The following is a 17,352-nucleotide window of genomic DNA, read 5'->3' as shown; positions in this document are numbered from 1 at the left end:
TGATTTTAGCAATTCTCCAGACAAGGGCATGTGTTTAGTTTTTTAAGGAGAAAAAATAAAACACGTTCTTGTTTTTAGGAGCAGTATTACAATCCAGTAGATGAGAGCGGGTTTCTTCAGCTAACAACAGAAACCCAGTGTCTTGAGGGCATCGCACTGATGATGGTCAAGGAGAAGATGAAACAGACCTTCACCCATCGCCAAACAATGGTTCATGACCCAGTGAAGTCCTCTGAAATATTCACCACCTTAACAAGATTTCTTGACATTGGAGGAATGGTATGTCGCTCTTGAACTGTCTTGCCTTACAGTCAAACTGAAATGAAAAATGACTTTAAACAGATCACATCCATGGTCATAGGGTGAACCCATTAAAATGTATGCCATGTTGTCTGTATTCCATCCTGTCTGCAGATACAGGATTTCAGTCGCTCACCCAGACAGGCGACCATGTAGATCTGCTTCATAACGCTGAATCCACAACAGAAGAACTGGAAAATGGTACGCTGGAATTAAAGGAATAATACCAATGGAAAAGGGGATAGTTTTGAAACCAAAATGTAAACAGATTTTAGTAAAAATGTCTTTGTTTCCCCCCACCCTTGTATTTTCAGGATGGGACAGTGAGATGTCCTCCATCTTGCCTTATCCACCATATGCCACCCTCACCTCAAGGCCGCAACAAGAGACCAGGAAAGCTCTCAGCCCGACAAGCCATTGACCACCTTTTGAAGTTTATCTAGGTAAGGTTACAGTTCAATTTAAGTTTAAGATGGCTCACTTAGCTGTCCCTAATATTCACCCTTAAAACTATACTTTTGCGAAATTATGCGATGACCATGTTCATCTGTAATCAGCGACTGCCCTGTGATATGTGTCTGCTTCTAAATCTAAATACTGAATGAAGAAATTCAAAAACTGTCCTGGGTGTTCCCAAAAGCCTGATTAGATGCTAAAATGACAAAAAGTAATTTTGAAATTGGAATATCTCTTAAAGTTACTCTAGACCCCGGGGTGTGTTGTTATAAATATCCCCTACCCTGGCTGGGTCACCCACCATTCACAAAAAATGAAGCATAGTGTTGCAGTTGTCAATTCTGTCAGCTCATTTCTTTGTCTCACTTGAAACTTTACATTTTCTGTTTACTGGAGAGATGGGGAGAGAAGGTTGCCGTTGAACATGACAATCCCTGCTACTGAGAAAATAAATATTCCATAGCAATGGCATAGCAATGACTGTTATCAGAATATAGCGCTATTTAACACTTATTTGTTGTTACTCAACCTTTGAATATGTTGGGATTGTCATAATATTTTTCCTCTTCATTCCAGGCATTGAACACCTGCAAGCTCTACAGGGACTTGTTGAGATGGTTGGGGACATGGAGATGGCAGATCCAATGTGAAAAGTTTAGGTGTTGGCCATTGAGGTGCAAGAGCTATATCCAGGTATGTATAAATGTATTATGGATTTTACATTTTTGATGGTACGATTATAGTCCAGGTAAAAATTTGGGAGGTAGACGAACATGTTCAATATACATTTCACACTACAGTGAGAAGATTACTATCTTAACTATATCCCATACTACACTTTGTGATCTGTTAGGCCGGCTTTACACTGCCACTGAAATCTAGCCTGAATCAGATCTGAGTCACTTCAAAAGTGGAATCCGATTTTTTAAAAATAGTCTAAATCCAAACATGTCACATTCAGGTCACATGAAATCCGATTTTGAAAAACCACATCCAGAGGTAGTTTCAAATCCGATCCATATCGGATCTGAGGACATCTGACTCAGTCTGAAAGCAGCAACCACATCCACCCCATTGACTTATATGCAGGTCACATTCAAGTCACATCAAACTGGCCCAAGCGTCACTTGCTGCGCGAGCAGCGTGACCCGATCGCGGCTGTAAATGACATCATTACAGAGCGCGAGTATTTACTATTTGATTACAGCGCACTGTGCACATGAGAAAAACAAAAGAGAAGAGAGAAAACACGTGAGCTAAACAGTGAAAACGAGAGAGAAGAGCGAAACACAAGAGTAAAGAAAAGAAGAGAGAAAAACAATATTAACGTGTGTTTACTATGGTCTATTATGTCGCATTTCCTGAACGTAATCAGAACGTAATCAACCAGCGTCGACGTAGTGACGCAACGTCATGACGCCTATGTCGTTACCACGGTAACCAAAGCATACATGTCGCCGCAGGGCAGCTTTGGGCTAACGCTGTCTGAATGCACAGATCAGATCTGTGTCACTTGCAAATGCAGTGTGAAAAGTCGGGCCAAAAGATCAGATTTGAGAACAAATCAGATTTGGGCTGGATTTGACTGCAGTGTAAAGCCGGCCTTAGAGCTAGAAAGTTAAGTTTCCTTTAGGCCTGCTTTACACTGGCAGTCAAATCCAGCCTAAATCAGATCTGAGTCACATTCAGATTGGAATCCGATTGGCTTAAATGGTCACATGGAACCAATCAGATTCCAACCCGGATGTGACACAGATCTGATTCAGGCTGGGTTTGGCTGCCAGTGTAAATCTGGCCTAATTAGATCACACGATGGTCTGTTTCCAAGGTCCACTTGAAGAGCAGAAACTTTGTGAAATGTGTTAATCATGGAATCTTTGTTCACTGGCTGTGGACTCTGTGTTCTCGTTGGAACAGGTAGCCATTCACCACAGTGCTAAGAAGGACTGCAGTCGCCTGTTCCACCAGCTGTTTGACAAATTCTTCACGACTGAAGAACTGGAAGGAAGCAGTTGTCACAGGGAGGCATGGTGTTGTTCCAGAGCTCGAGGGCATATGCTGGACCCCACCAAAGTGGAAAAGATTCAAAGTAAGTTTATCTTACACTTACACGTATATTCAGATATACAGTATGATGTCACCATTGCATTGGTTATATGTGGGAAATAATGTGTCTGATACATTGTGCAGTAGTTAGTAAAGAAATGCTGCCCAGCTTCAACATGATGTTGCAGTGGTGAGAGTCTCTCCCAGTCTAGTCAAATACTTTTTAATGTAATATTGTAACATCCCCCACTGACTGAGCAAAGGACCGAACATGGGGAAAACTAGCCCCATATAGAACCTCACTCTCCGCTGCATACCGTTGTGCTCCTCGAGATGAGGTCCTAAGCGGATATCCCTGGGCTGCAGTAGAATGCCTCCACGCCGAGGTAGAGGTTCTATCCAAAAAGTAAAGGTAGTTCCATGCTCCCAGAGTATGATTTTCCATCCCGTGGTGCATAACAGTATGCAGCAGAGGTTCTATATGGGCTAGGGGAAAACATGTTTAATGTGCTATTATAGCTAATTTCATCTTCTCTGTCTCCAATCTTACGGTATAGCACCGAAGCTGGATGGAAGGCAGTATCGGTGGACTGGTTGGACAACGCTGAGGTGATTCACCGCAAGGGGAAGAGCAGGCTGTTCTTGCCTGAGAAGACTGGGATCGTTTAGCCACCAAACTGTTATGCCAGGGTTTTTTTTTTTAAATTAATGTGGAATAACGTGCTGGGGAGGAAATGAGCGAGTGACACCTTCAACTCAACAGACTGGTGAGGAAGGCGGGCTCCGTTGTTGGGTTCTCCTTGTAGGGGGTGGAGGATTGGCCAGGGTGGAAGCTGGACACAAACTTGAAGAAATCCTCCCACCCCCTCCACCTTAAGACAGAGGATCCGATAGATTCATCTACCCAGGACGGAGATGTGAGAGACTGGGAAAGTCCTTTGTGAATGTTATACAATGAGAGAGAGACACAGCGGTCGTTTGGTCAACTGTAACTTAACTGGAATAATTGTTACTGACTGTTCCTGTGCGGCTTTGCTGGGAGTCCAGCCCATGTCACTTCTGCTTTTTTGCACTGACCAATGGACATTTTGCATTCTCTGTAAGTATGTGCCTGTATGTTAATTACTGCCCACACAAAAGGCTACCTACACACACACACACACACATACACACACACACACACACACACACACACACACACACACACACACACACACACACACACACACACACACACACACACACACACACGTGTGGCCATTAATGTGCCAGGCTACAGCAGTCGATATGTCATCAGTCCAGTTTTCAAATGGAACATACAGTATCAGTGTCAGTTGAGTTCTGCTTGTATGTGAATAAATGCTAATAATGACTTCAAGATTGTGTGTTTTATTTTGTATTCCTGTAGGTATATATAGAGAGTATGGTATGTGTATCATTTAACACATATATGTACATATATGTGGTGCATATATGTGCATATATTCTACATATATATATGTGTACATACCAGTCAAAGGTTTGGACACAGCTTCTCAAACACACATTGAAAAGAAGCTGTGTCCAAACCTTTGACTGGTAGGCTATGTGCATATATCTTGCGACCATATAATCATGTGTGCATATATACATATATGTACATATATGTTTATATTCACACATATATGACATATATGACATATAGGCGGCCATTTTTTTATATGTGGCATATATGTCAAACATATATGCATGCATATATAAAAAACATATATGTTCATATATGTTTCTTCCGTGTGGGGTATGTTAAGGAAGAGCTTATGTTAATGGAATAATGATGTAAATAAATAGGATTGTGACAATTGGAATGTAATCACATCTGTCAGACTACATCAGGAACTGCTGACACATAGGGCCCTATTTTATTTATTTTTATTTTTTTTTCCCCACAATTTTTATCCCACAATTTTGTAACCAATTTTTCACCCAGTGCCAACTGCCTAAGTAATCCTGAGCTCGGCTCTCCCTCTGCCGCGCCTGGGGAGACAACGGACTGACCTCATGCTTCCTTCAATGCATGAGTAGTCCAAGTTGCTTCTTTTCACGTGACAGGGGGGATTTTCCCCGTTTTGACATAGCGCGTGGAAGGAACGCGTTATTCCAACCAGTTACTTTCCCCTCCATCAGGCGCCCCGGCTGGCCAGGGGGAGGCAATATAGAGACCAGGATTACTGTTTTTTTCTTTTTTTTTTATCAAATATCCAAATACTGAATTAAACAAATTAAAAAAAAATGTTCAGGGTGTTCATAAAAGCCTGATTAGATAATACAATTACCTAAAGTTTTTTTTAATGTGAAATATCCCTTTAAGTATAGAGGGTTTCATTGGTTTAGAATCATTCAGTTTGTATTCTGCTATGGTGAAAACATGATGTAAAACATTGGATCTACATGAAGGATTGATTTGATACTTACCCCCTAGTTCACGTTCATCATTCATGAAAAGAGAAAACACATGGTCGGAATAATTAGAAAACTGATACTTCACAAACAGAAAGAATATTAATACTTTTCTAATTGTTACCTGAAATATGGAAATCAATAACAGAATGGGATAAAATAACAAATATCTCAATTATTATACAATATAATATCTTGCCTCATATAAATCATGATTCAGCAGTGTTTTCAACATTGTAATTTAATTTGTGAAGTGACTAAACGTCAGCTTAGAGATACAATTCTACACCATAGCATACATTAAGAGTGTTTTGTTTGTTTGTTTGTTTGTTTTTCTGCTTGCTATGACAGGTAGGTTTATAGTAGAACAAGAAAGTGGCTCAGTATGCCATCATTTATATCTGCTATTAACATGCATTCTGTTTCTGTGTACAGTATGTTAAGGAAGAGCTCACCTTAATGGAATAATTATGTAAACAAACAGGATGAATTGTGAGATTGGAATGTAATCACATTTGTCAGACTACATCGGGAACTGCTCTGACACAGGGCCCTATTTTGCTCTTCTTTTTTCCACAATTTTTATCCCACGATTTTGTAACCCATTTTTCACCCAGTGCCAACTACCTAAGTAATCCTGGGCTCTACTCTCCCTCTGCCGCGCCTGGGGAGACAACGGACTGAACTCATGCTTCCTTCAATGCATGAGTAGTCCAAGTTGTTTCTTTTCACCTGACAGGGGGGATTTCCCCGGTTTGGACGTAGCGCGTGGAAGGAACGCGTTATTCCAACCAGTTCCTTTCCCCTCCATCAGGTGCCCCGGCTGGCCAGGGGGAGGCAATATAGAGACCAGAATTACTGCATATTTTTGTGAGGGTATCTACCCTAGGAGACATGGGGAGAACATGCAAACTCCACACAGAAAGGCCCTATCCCCAACCACCACCTAGGGCTCTGCCCACCCCTGATCCCCCTAGAACCGGCCCTGAAACTAAAACATGGAATGCAATAACAGAATGGATTAAATGCATCGAATAACTCAATTATTATACAAAATAAGAGATTGCTTAATAATGATTCAGCATTCTAATAACAACTTTATAAAACACTTTGATCTATTGGATCTATATGAAGTAAAATTGATTTGATACTTACGCACTAGTTCACGTTCACATTCATGAAAAGAGAAAACACATGGTTAGAATAATTAGAAAAGTAATACTTCACAAAGCTGTCAGGCAGAATCTTGTATCTCTGGATTAGGTTTGTTTTCTACTTTATTGCCTTACTTAATCTACTTAATCACAACAATGTAACTCCAAATTTGCCAAAAAATAGCCAATATACAAGCTCACAACGTGTTGCACCGCAATAAGCGGTGAGCTTGTAGTTTGGCTGTTCTTTTTTTTTTTTTTTAACTAAGAGATTTGTATAGGGAGAAAGGGGTACAATTACAGAGTTAACTCAGATCTGTTTCATTAAAGGGATATTTCACTTTTAAAAAAACTTGTATTGTATTGGTTTTGGGAACAAAACTCCATTTTAACCATTATAGATTCATTAAAAACACATTTGTTTTCTGGTGGCTCATACTAGCCTCCTAATACCGTGGTCTGTTTTTTTTTGTGTTTTTTTTTTCAATAACCTTTTTCATTTATTTTTATTTTTTAATCTATCATGGTTAAAATGGAGTTTGAAGTTACAATGGGTGTGTATGGGGAGAAGCCCTGGAGGAGGAGGGCCTGGTAACATTTGAATCAAATATCCAAATACTGAATTAAGCAAATTAAAAACTGTTCAAGGTGTTCATAAAAGCCTGATTAGATGATAAAATGACCATTTTTTTAATGTGAAATATCCCTTTAAGTATAGAGGGTTTAATTGGTTTAGAATCATTCAGTTTGTATTCTGCTATGGTGAAAACATGATGTAAAACATTGGATCTACATGAAGGATTGATTTGATACTTACGGTCTAGTTCACGTTCATTATTCATGAAAAGAGAAAACACATGGTTGGAATAATTAGAAAACTGATACTTCACAAACAGAAAGATTATTAATAATGTTTTAATTGGAACCTGTAATATGGAAATCAATAATAGAATGGGATAAAATAACAACTATCTAAATTATTATACAATATAATATCTTGCCTTATAAATCATGATGATTCAGAATTCTTTTCAATATTGCAATTTAATGACTAAACGTCAGCTTAGAGATACAATTCTACGCTAGTATACATTAAGAGTGTTTTGTTTGTTTGTTTGTATGTTTTTCTGCTTGCTATGACAGGTTGGTTTATAGTAAAACAAGAAAGGGGTTCAGTAGTACTAGAATCAAAGTCCATGGCATTTATTATTAACCAACCTTGAGACATTAAAGTTATACCATGTAACTTTTTTTATAAAACAAATCTTAAAATGGTCCTAACTGTTAAATCGCTAAAGTTTTAGAACCCCCACTCCGTTATTTTCAGCTTCAAAAGCCTTCTCTTTATATGTTTTCTATGATCCCTACCGGGGACCGGTTTTCGCGGAAAAATTGCGTCATCACACTACCGGCCAATCACAGCGAGGGTTATACACTGCCGGCCAATCACAGCGCATCTTGGAGTGGGGTCGCTAGGGCGGCCATATTTGTAGTCTCCCGTGTGTCTCTATACTTGGGTGCACGGTGAAGCATGGGTGAAGGAGTGTATCTCCGGAATGGCTGAACGCACAGGAACCAGGGACCCCTCAAAAGATAGATCTCGGCGAGGTGGAGGCAGACGCGGGGGTGTGAGAACCGAAAAACGGCCGAAAGACGCGGACGCGACCGAGGTTTGCTATAGAGCTACTGACCACAAGTTGAGCAACTTACACAGTATAGCTTTAAATAGTCATATTTTTAATGTATGCACAAAATGTTCACCTCCACACTACTCAGGAGTCAGGAATTAAGTTTATTCTCCTTAATAATCTTCTGATTCATTAATTTAATCTTCCTCAGTATGCCATCGTTAATACAGTGTATGGTGTTAACATGCATTCTGTTTCTGTATACAATATGTTAAAAGGATCCCTCGCTAATACGACAAATATGACTTAATACATTATAATTGTCCTCTATAACTACAATGTAAAATTAAGAACACCTTAAATATTGTATTTCTTCTAGAAATAGCCAATCTTTCAGTCAATAGGGAAATGCCCGTCACAAGTTGATGATGTCATAAAACCATGTGTGGTCTATCCCTATGGAATTTATGGCACAAAACAACAACACACAAACATTTGAAATATTGATTTGATGCTCATATTAACCATAGGAATTAAAGTTTGTTTTTATTTTCACATGCATGCCATAAATTCTATAGGGATAGCTCATACATGGATTTATGACATCATCAACTTGCGACAGGCATTTCCCCTCTTGAGTGAAAGATTAGCTATTTCTAGAAGAAATACAATATTTAAGGTGTTTTTAATTTTACATTGTATTTATAGAGGACAATTATAATGTATTAAGGCATATTTGTCATAATTTAGCCAGGGATCCCTTTAACCCTTAAGTGCTGTTCGGGTCATTTTGACCCGTTTTACATTTTCATTTGGAAAAAAAAGGTAGAAGTTGAAAATGTTTCCACCTGAAACTCACTGGCCTTAAAGATTCTTCTGAGATGAACATGTAAAAAAAATATTTTTGCACTACACCCATGCTACACCCCCCTCATATTTTTTGAACCTTAAGTGCTGTTCGGGTCATTTTGACCCGGAAGCACAGAAATACACAGTATTATGCCAAAACACAGACACACAGTCACCCCCACTTCTAACACCCCCCTTCCGAAGCCCCATTCCGAACCCTCCCCCCCTTCCTATAAGCATGAGCAATATTGCCAGTATTAAATGAAATAGTTTTCTTTACATGGATTTCAGCTAAATCAGTAAAAACGCCTAGCTCTTTCAGTGTTTAATGTGATATAGCAAAGCAGAAATGCAAACATTTACCAAATATATCATATGAATTGTTTGGTATTGAGTCAAAGTCAATGTATCATGATGATTTGTTAAGTTAAAATTGATATTAGTGTTGTTTTTTTAAAACCAAATATCCAGCGGGTCAAAATGACCCGAACAGAACGAAGGTGTAGTGAATCTGAACAGAACTTAAGGGTTAAAGGAGTAGTCTTAGGAATGTGACAAAAACCAAAAAATATTATTGAACTCTACTCTCCATGGCATGAGTAATCAATAGAAAAAAGGTCATTTTGGGGGTAAACTACTTTAAGGGAGAGTGCTTGTTAGAGCAATATGTACTGTAAACACAGAAGATTGATTTTGAAAAATATGTTAAATGTAAATATAAAGTAATGAGAGTGGTTAAACTTCCCGACCTGTTTCTCAGTTTACCAGCAGCAACATGACTGGAGCTGCTCATTGATATGATTAGGGCTCTATTTTGATTGTCTTAAGTACCAGCTTTTATGCCTTAACTTAAGACCTGGATGCCTGGCAAATGCTGTTTGGCCACTCAGAACAGACAAACAGCATTTGCTACACCTCCAAGTCTTAAGTTAAGGCAAAAGAGCTGGTACAAATTGTGCTATTTTATCATGAACATTAGTGAGGACCTATTACGAAGACAGGTTGAAAAGTGGTGAAGTCCTCCTTTAAGACAATGAAAATAGAGCCCTGACTGTCAGTCACTGTTATAGAATAGTACCACAATGATAGAGTAGAGTTCCACTATGATAGAGTAGAATTTTGCCCTAACCCACCATACCCACCCGGCAACCGCGGTTTTCCCGGTGAACCTGAGCGCAACAGTGGGGGCCAATGGGCAAGGAGGATCGCGAGCTTATGAGAAACAACTAAAATAAGACCTTAAAACCTGGTGAAAACAGTTGTGTGCATTAGCGCAAGATTAGATGAGGATAAAGGAAGTCATTAAATGGAAAACATTAAATTAACTTCTGAAAAGGCTTCTAAGCCTACACTAACTAGCCTACTAGTAAAACTAGTGGAACTGCAATCTTTCCACACGTGAATAATTGTGGTTGTAAACAATAACACAGACAATATAAATCCTTAAGCTGGCCGCACACTAGCCGATAATCGGGCTATTTAATTACCCCCCCGACAATCGGGCTGCCACCGACTGAAACGTGCCCGACTATCGGGCATGAACGTCGCCTAGCGTGAGGTCTCACAGATCCACTCGGAGCCCAGCCGAGTGGCTCGGAGGACGATCGGGGGTAGCCCGACTCTTTTCAAACATGTTTGATATTTTCTGGATCACTACTGGTCTGGAACAGCAGCGGGGCCGGGGAGAAACAGTCTCTCTCTCTCTCTCGCGCGCTGCGCGACGCAAGACCATGGTATCTAGTAGTCTCTCTCTCTCTCTCTCTCTCTCTCTCTCTCACACACACACACACACACACACACACACACACACACACACACACACACACACACACACACACACACAAGAGGAGGCGCTGAAAATGACGTCACTGGAGCTTGGCCAAGGCGCGAATTCAGACGCGGGGAAGGAAGAAGAAGAGAAGCAGAGAATCGTGAGAAAACAAAAGGAGAAAGAAAAATATAGCGAAACAAACAAAGATGGGTGAAGCAGCGGTGAAGGTGGTTTGGACAACAGGCATGGAAGACAGGCTTGTCGAGCTCTGGCAAGAGCACGAATGCCTGTTTAATGTCTCCTCTGAGGCGTACCACAACAAGCCGCTGAAGGAGAGGCGATGGGGTGAACTCGCCATAGCTTTGAATGTAACAGGTGAGACAAATGCTAATGCTAACAAACGCTAGCTTTCTGTAATGTATACGTCCTTAATAGTTAAATTAACACTGTGTGTGTGTAGCCTATATACTTGTATTTGGGTATAATCTTTGGTAAATATCTATATAGTTTGAACTCCTGATTGTATGGTATAAAGACAAGTAGACAGTGACTGAATAGTGAATACACAGCACTACAACGGGAAAACAAGGCCTCTGGGCGTTTTGTCTTTATCTCAGGGGTTTCAACAGGGGGTCCGCGGGGATACTGCAGTGGGTCCCCAACATTGTGGACACTTGTCTTTTTCTGGGTTATTGGTTTAGTTTGTTTATTTTCAGTACTACAAACTATACATAAAGGATTACGCACAACAAGTTAAATGACAATGTTTATTGCAATTGTGGTGATAAAGTTATGGACGGTTTATATGGCCATTAAGTTTCTATTATCAATGCCAAATGTGTTGATCAGAAGTCATTTGCGGTTACTGGGATTTTGTGGAGTAATCAGTTGAAACTAGGTGCTGGAAGATGGCTGGCTATATGACCAGCTGCTTCAGATATAGTGGAGGAGCTGATTAGTAATTGGACTCTGCAATGTCCCCTGTGCAGTTCTGTGTCAGTTCTAAAGTACTTTCTTTATTTAATATGAGTTTGTGTTGTAGTGATTTGTAGTATGTTTTCTTTTCCATTTCAGCATCCGATGTAAAAACAAGAGCCACAACCCTCCGGACCCAGTACTCGAAACTGGCGAAGCCCCAGCCAAGTGGCAGTGGGAAGAAGGTAAGGCTTGTTACCTGAGTTTCCTTTTATCAGTGAACTGTACTGTCATGAAACCGTACCTTTTCCTATGCAAAACTTCTAATGCATACTTTTAATGAATACTTCAAGGTGCTCACTGGCAGGCAGAAGTGGATGATGAGGAACTTGGAGTTCCTCAGGCCACACCTGATGCACAGACCAAGCGAAAGCAGTGTAAGTTTTACATTATTGGTATGACAGGAGTATAATTGCATATCTGTTTGTATTAACAATATAAAAAATATATATTGATGCCATTGTATAATAACTATCATGTAATGAAAGGCAGAGAAAACAATTTCACAAACATGTCCATGTTTGTTTGCAGTAGTACTGTTGATGTATGAATGAAGGGACACTTCACTCCACTGACACACAAATCTATCTTTCAGCTTGATCAATCTATCCGGGACCAGTTGGCACCTTTGGCGGAAGAGCAGCCAGATGACCCAGACGAAGGGTATTCGGTTGCTGCACCAGGTAGAACCAAGACTTGTAGATTAACAGCAGTATTGTCTATATCAGGGGTCTTCAACAGGGGGTCTGGGACCCCTAGGGGGTCCTCAGTTACTGCAGGGGTCCTCCAAATCTTTGTGTGATAGAAACATTTGTTCTCCTTTCTTATATTAATGATTTGAACCCTAGTGTCCATATTCTGAGAACTAGCCAAAAATAGCAGAACTCCAAGCTCACAACACTTCGCAACGCGATGCGTTGTGAGCTTGTAGCTCGGCTATTTTCGCCAAATAGGTTTGGTGTAGAGGGGGAAAATTTTACAGAGTGAAAGGTCAAGTTTATTAAGTATTAAGTATTGATGGTTCATATCTGAACACAAATTGACATGAATCCAAAATACACTGATGATTGTGCTGTCAAATGAAAACTATAGGGAATCTATGAAAAGGTTGTGGGGGTCCCTGCTTCATCTCTCTCTCAACTAAGGGGTCCTTGGCCCAAAAACGTTGAAGACCCCTGGTCTATATTATATGAATTATATATGTGTGTGTGTGTGTGTGTTTGTTACAGTTAGTTTGAGAAACTAGTTAGATTGGGAAAGGAGCGCTTGTTTTTGTTCACCTGGATGTGGAAGAATGAGCCAGTCTTTCTTATCTGCCGTAGAGCTACAAGCGGATAGAGGCCGGCCAACCACCTCCACCACTGCCGTTGAGCCACAGGCCAACAGAGGCCAGCCTACAACCTCCACCACTTCCTCTACAACTTCCAGGGCTGGACAGAAAAGACAGAGGAAGGAGTCTGATTCCATCGAGCAGCAGAAGCTAGAACTTCTCCAGCAGATGACTGCCTCCGTACTAGACCCACAAGATACTTGCTCTTCCTTTGGCAATACTGTTGCAGTAGAGCTAAGGTCAATAAAAAATCCCTCAATACAGACCGGTGTCAAAAGACAAATCATGCTCTGTTTATTTGAAGCACAAGATGCTGACCACCAGAAGAGTGTGCCACCAGCCACACATCATCCTGCAGCACCTCTCCACATGCCACCCCCACCCTCCCTACATACACAGTCACAACCTCCCCTTCATTACCATCAGCTGCAGCCTCAGCCTGCAGCATCAGCCTGCAGCAGTTATTTGAGGATGCTGCAGGATTTTGAGGAGTAGGCTGGTGGCACACTCTTTGCACTGTTTACGGTAGTTTTTTGTTTAAAGTTCAGTTCAGTTTTGGTGTTCATTGTTTTAGGTGGGAGAACTATGGTTTGTGTCATTTGTCTTGTCAGTGTCTTGGCTCTAAACATGAAAGGATTGCTCTGTCAATAATAGCAACATGTTCCAGTGTGGGGTTTCACTGTACAGCTCCTGGCAACAAAACAATGGCCCTAAACATTTCCTAAATTAAATGTATAACATTTCCTAAATTAAATGTATAACATTAGTCTAACATGAGGCAAATTGGGAACTTTTTTCCTTATTATTTCGGGGTCCACCCTATGTTCCCCAGGTTCTATGTTCCCCACAGGTTAAAATGCACCAGGTTAGCATTCACCAGTGTTAGTTTTACTGAGGTTAGGTTTAGGTGGTAAAAGGGGAACATAGAACCTGGGGAACAAGTACGGTCCCATTATTTCTTCATGTGTGACTAATGTATGGCTGCAGTATTTGCACAAAGCGGTGTGTGTGTGTGTGTGTGTGTGTGTGTAGTGAAAACTACAGTATGACTGATAAATGTGTTAGAACCCAGTATACCAAGACCTGTTTAAGAAGGGTTTATTTGTTTATCCTATCAAAGATTGTGCAACAGAACTACTTTATGGTTGGGAGGTTTGTGCAACAGAACTACTTTATGGTTGGGAGGTTTGTTTACAGTACCAACCTTTTGTACACGTCTTAATTTCAAGGTAAAAAGAGTTGAAATGGTTTATTATAAATGGTGAAAAGTGTCAATGTTTCCAGCCCTGATCTATGTTGAAAATGTTAAACATCACCTCATCCCGAGAGAGAGGGGGCTCAGACCACAGGTTATACATTGTATAGACATTTTGGGGGTCCATTATATATTGTCACAAAGGCAATACATTTCTGCTATTTTCCTGCATCCTGTGTACTTAACACTATTTCCTGTATGGGGTGCTCTGATGTTTTACTGCAGAGGTCTTCAGTTCAGTTCATTGGACATTATACCAATATTGTCACAATTGAAATAAATGCCAAAAAGGGTCTTCAGAACTGCATCCTTTATCTCACACATTACATTCATTGATTGATTGGCCAAGGTGACAAAGAGCATTCCCAGGTATGGTAATGTCAATACATAATAAATAAATAAATAATAAATACTACATAGACAAATAAATATATAATAGATACATAGAGTAAATACATAATAAATAAATAATAAATACTACATAGACAAATAAATATATAATAGATACATAGATTATATTTAATACACATATACATTTTCAGTTTCATTATATTCTCTAATAAAATAAATACTAAATATACATAGAGGTAAATACGTAGTTATGGGTAAATATCGTAAATAGGCCTATAACTTTGGAGCATAGGGCTTTGGAGGCGCAAACGCACAATGATTACGTCACTAGAGAGCAACTCTGTAATAAAACCGCGCCAGTCTAGTGGAGAAGATGGATAAACGCAAGCTTGCTGCGGTGGTGCTGTGCACGCTTTGCACCGAAAAATCTAAAAGAAAGAGAGAAAGACGCAAATGGGTGAAGACATGGCTGAGCAGACGAAGTCTCCTCGGATTGAATGTTCTTCAGCAAGAACTGGAGGTATGATTTTAAGACCCCTCTTCGTATAGCCAAAGTTGTAAGCTACATGCTAAGTGCTAACTACGGTTGTTCCTAGAACTTCCTACAAGCGAACGTTTGTTATTTATTATTTGCTATGGTTTTTCTTTTTTAATTCTATTAGTAGACCGTGTATCTGAACTGTACTGTATTGTGCTTTTCCTATGCGAACTGCTGATGAAGTTCCACGTTGTGTAATGTAATGTTGTACATATGTTTTGAGCACATTGGCCTGTCATGGGTCAGATGAGCAGTGGTGGAAAGGACAGGGCTACTGTCATGAATGATTAACCTAATTTAAGATTTAAACATTTTAAATGTTTATAACTGCGGTGGAAAAAGCATACACATGTTTCCTTGAGTAAAAGTATCAATACTGCACTTTAGAAATGATCTGTTACAAGTAAAAGTCTGGAATTGAAAATGTAATTGAGTAAAAGTACAAAAGTACTGGTATCAAAATGAACCTAAAGTACACAAGTAGAAAATACTCATGCAGAATGTCCCAAGTTTTCAAATGTATACAAATATTTGAAAATGGCAGATCTACAAGCTCACAACTTGCCGCGATGCAACAAGTTGTGAGATTGTAGATCGGCTATTTTCAAAATATTTTCAAAGTGGTGGTTAATGTTTGTGTGTTACAAATAATATTATAATTTATATCTGCAAAGTAACTAAAGTTTTCAAATAAAAGCAGTGGAGTAAAAGTACAATATTTGGATCTGATATGTATTGGAGTTGAAGTAAAAGTATTTGAAATTTGAAATACTCATTATTAATACCTACTTATTATTATTATTATTATTTGCTGTTACTTTTAGCTTGAGGACCCGACCTCTTTCAAGAGGCTGCTCCGAATGACCCCTGACGAGTTCGAGATTGTGTTGGAGATGGTGGCCCCACTCATCTCAAAACAGGACACCAAGATGAGGCGGGCAATTCCTGCCAGAGAGAGGCTCTCGTTGACCTTGGTGTTCTTGGCCACAGGTGTGTCTAGAAAAAACAAATTGTTTCTGTTTCTACTCTCTAGTTCCCGAATGCTTGGTCAGGGACCATTTATGTCCTACATTTTGTTTAATTATTAATAAATAAAAACTAATTAAAATATAATGTAATGAAATTCCATTAACACGTTGCAAGCCTCGGCAGAACCCTCTGAACAGAGGTAGCGCCGAAGAAATAAGCCATTTATTTACAAACATGTTTTAAAAAAACAAAGCCCACATGATAACAACACGTACTGGAGTGCTCGACACAGCGTACATATTCATCCTGCAGAGGTCGGCGATCTTACTTTGGCGAGGCGGAGGGGAGATCAATTCCATTCGTTTACGTGCGGCGAAGCAGGGAAAGGAGCGATAGAGAAGCGGCGCCCGAACGTGATTGAAACCGCGATCCACGAACAGAGACAAAGACCAGCCATCTTGTTTGAGCTTCTTGCTGAGTTTCAACACTGGGGAGAGGATGAGGCTCCTCCTGGCCAGCCATCCATCCAGAATGTGAGTCAACGGCGTGGCCTGCTGGATATTAGGAGTATCACACCCAGCACCAGAAAATGACTGTCAGAGCATATTAACCCTTTCAGATCGCTCCAAAAAGACACAGAGAAGAATTTCCGATGTTTTTTTTTTTTTTATTATAATTTATATCAAAAGTCCGGGAATAGACGGCGTGGCTGATGGGACCCAGTAGGAAGTCCGAGGGAGTACGGCCAGGCTTAGAAGGTGTTAATTACAACTCAAAATGCTTAAAGGGGTCAGAAACCCCGCCTCTTTATTTGTTTTATCAGACTTGAGATATGAAAAGATTTCTAAAATGTAGGCGTGGTTATCTGCCGTTGTGGGGGCGAGGGGCGGAGTAATGCGTCTTCTATCAGAATCAGAGAGAGACAGAGCGAAGCTGTCAGCAGTGGGCACTGGGCAGTTGCTGTTCCATTTCGGAAACATTTTTTAAAACCAGCCATTGGAGGTGTAAAAAGTATTAAGATTCGGCAACTCCAGGTTACATAACTAATTTAAATGTGCAGGTATTTTACAAACAAGCTGTCTGAGCTTTTATCCAGCTATGGACCACGGAACCAGTGAAGAATGGACGCTACTAGGCTATCACTATAGCTATTTGTTGTGTAGTGTGTGTGTGTGTGTGTGTGCGTGCGTGCGTGTGTGTGTCATGACAGTGCGCGCACACACACATCGTCCACACACGAAAACTAGCAGATCTACAAGCTCGTTGTGAGCTTGTATATTAGCTATGTAGCTAT

At 40.1% G+C, this 17,352-nt stretch overlaps 1 long non-coding RNA gene across 1 annotated transcript; it reads left to right on the top strand.

The window, feature by feature from the left end:
* Positions 1-282: 282 nt before the first annotated feature.
* On the top strand, positions 283-1,422 carry LOC308286468. The gene is made up of 3 exons (XR_013962106.1): positions 283-501; positions 615-743; positions 1,333-1,422. It is a non-coding gene; the product is annotated as an uncharacterized lncRNA (long non-coding RNA).
* The last annotated feature ends 15,930 nt before the right edge of the window (positions 1,423-17,352 follow it).

Source organism: Nannobrachium achirus (genome assembly GCF_963921795.1).
Source record: "Nannobrachium achirus genome assembly, chromosome: 6".
Taxonomy (NCBI): Eukaryota; Metazoa; Chordata; class Actinopteri; order Myctophiformes; family Myctophidae; genus Nannobrachium; species Nannobrachium achirus.
The sequence above is the reverse complement of the archived record's forward strand: the minus strand, read 5'-3'. Positions and strand labels throughout refer to the sequence as shown.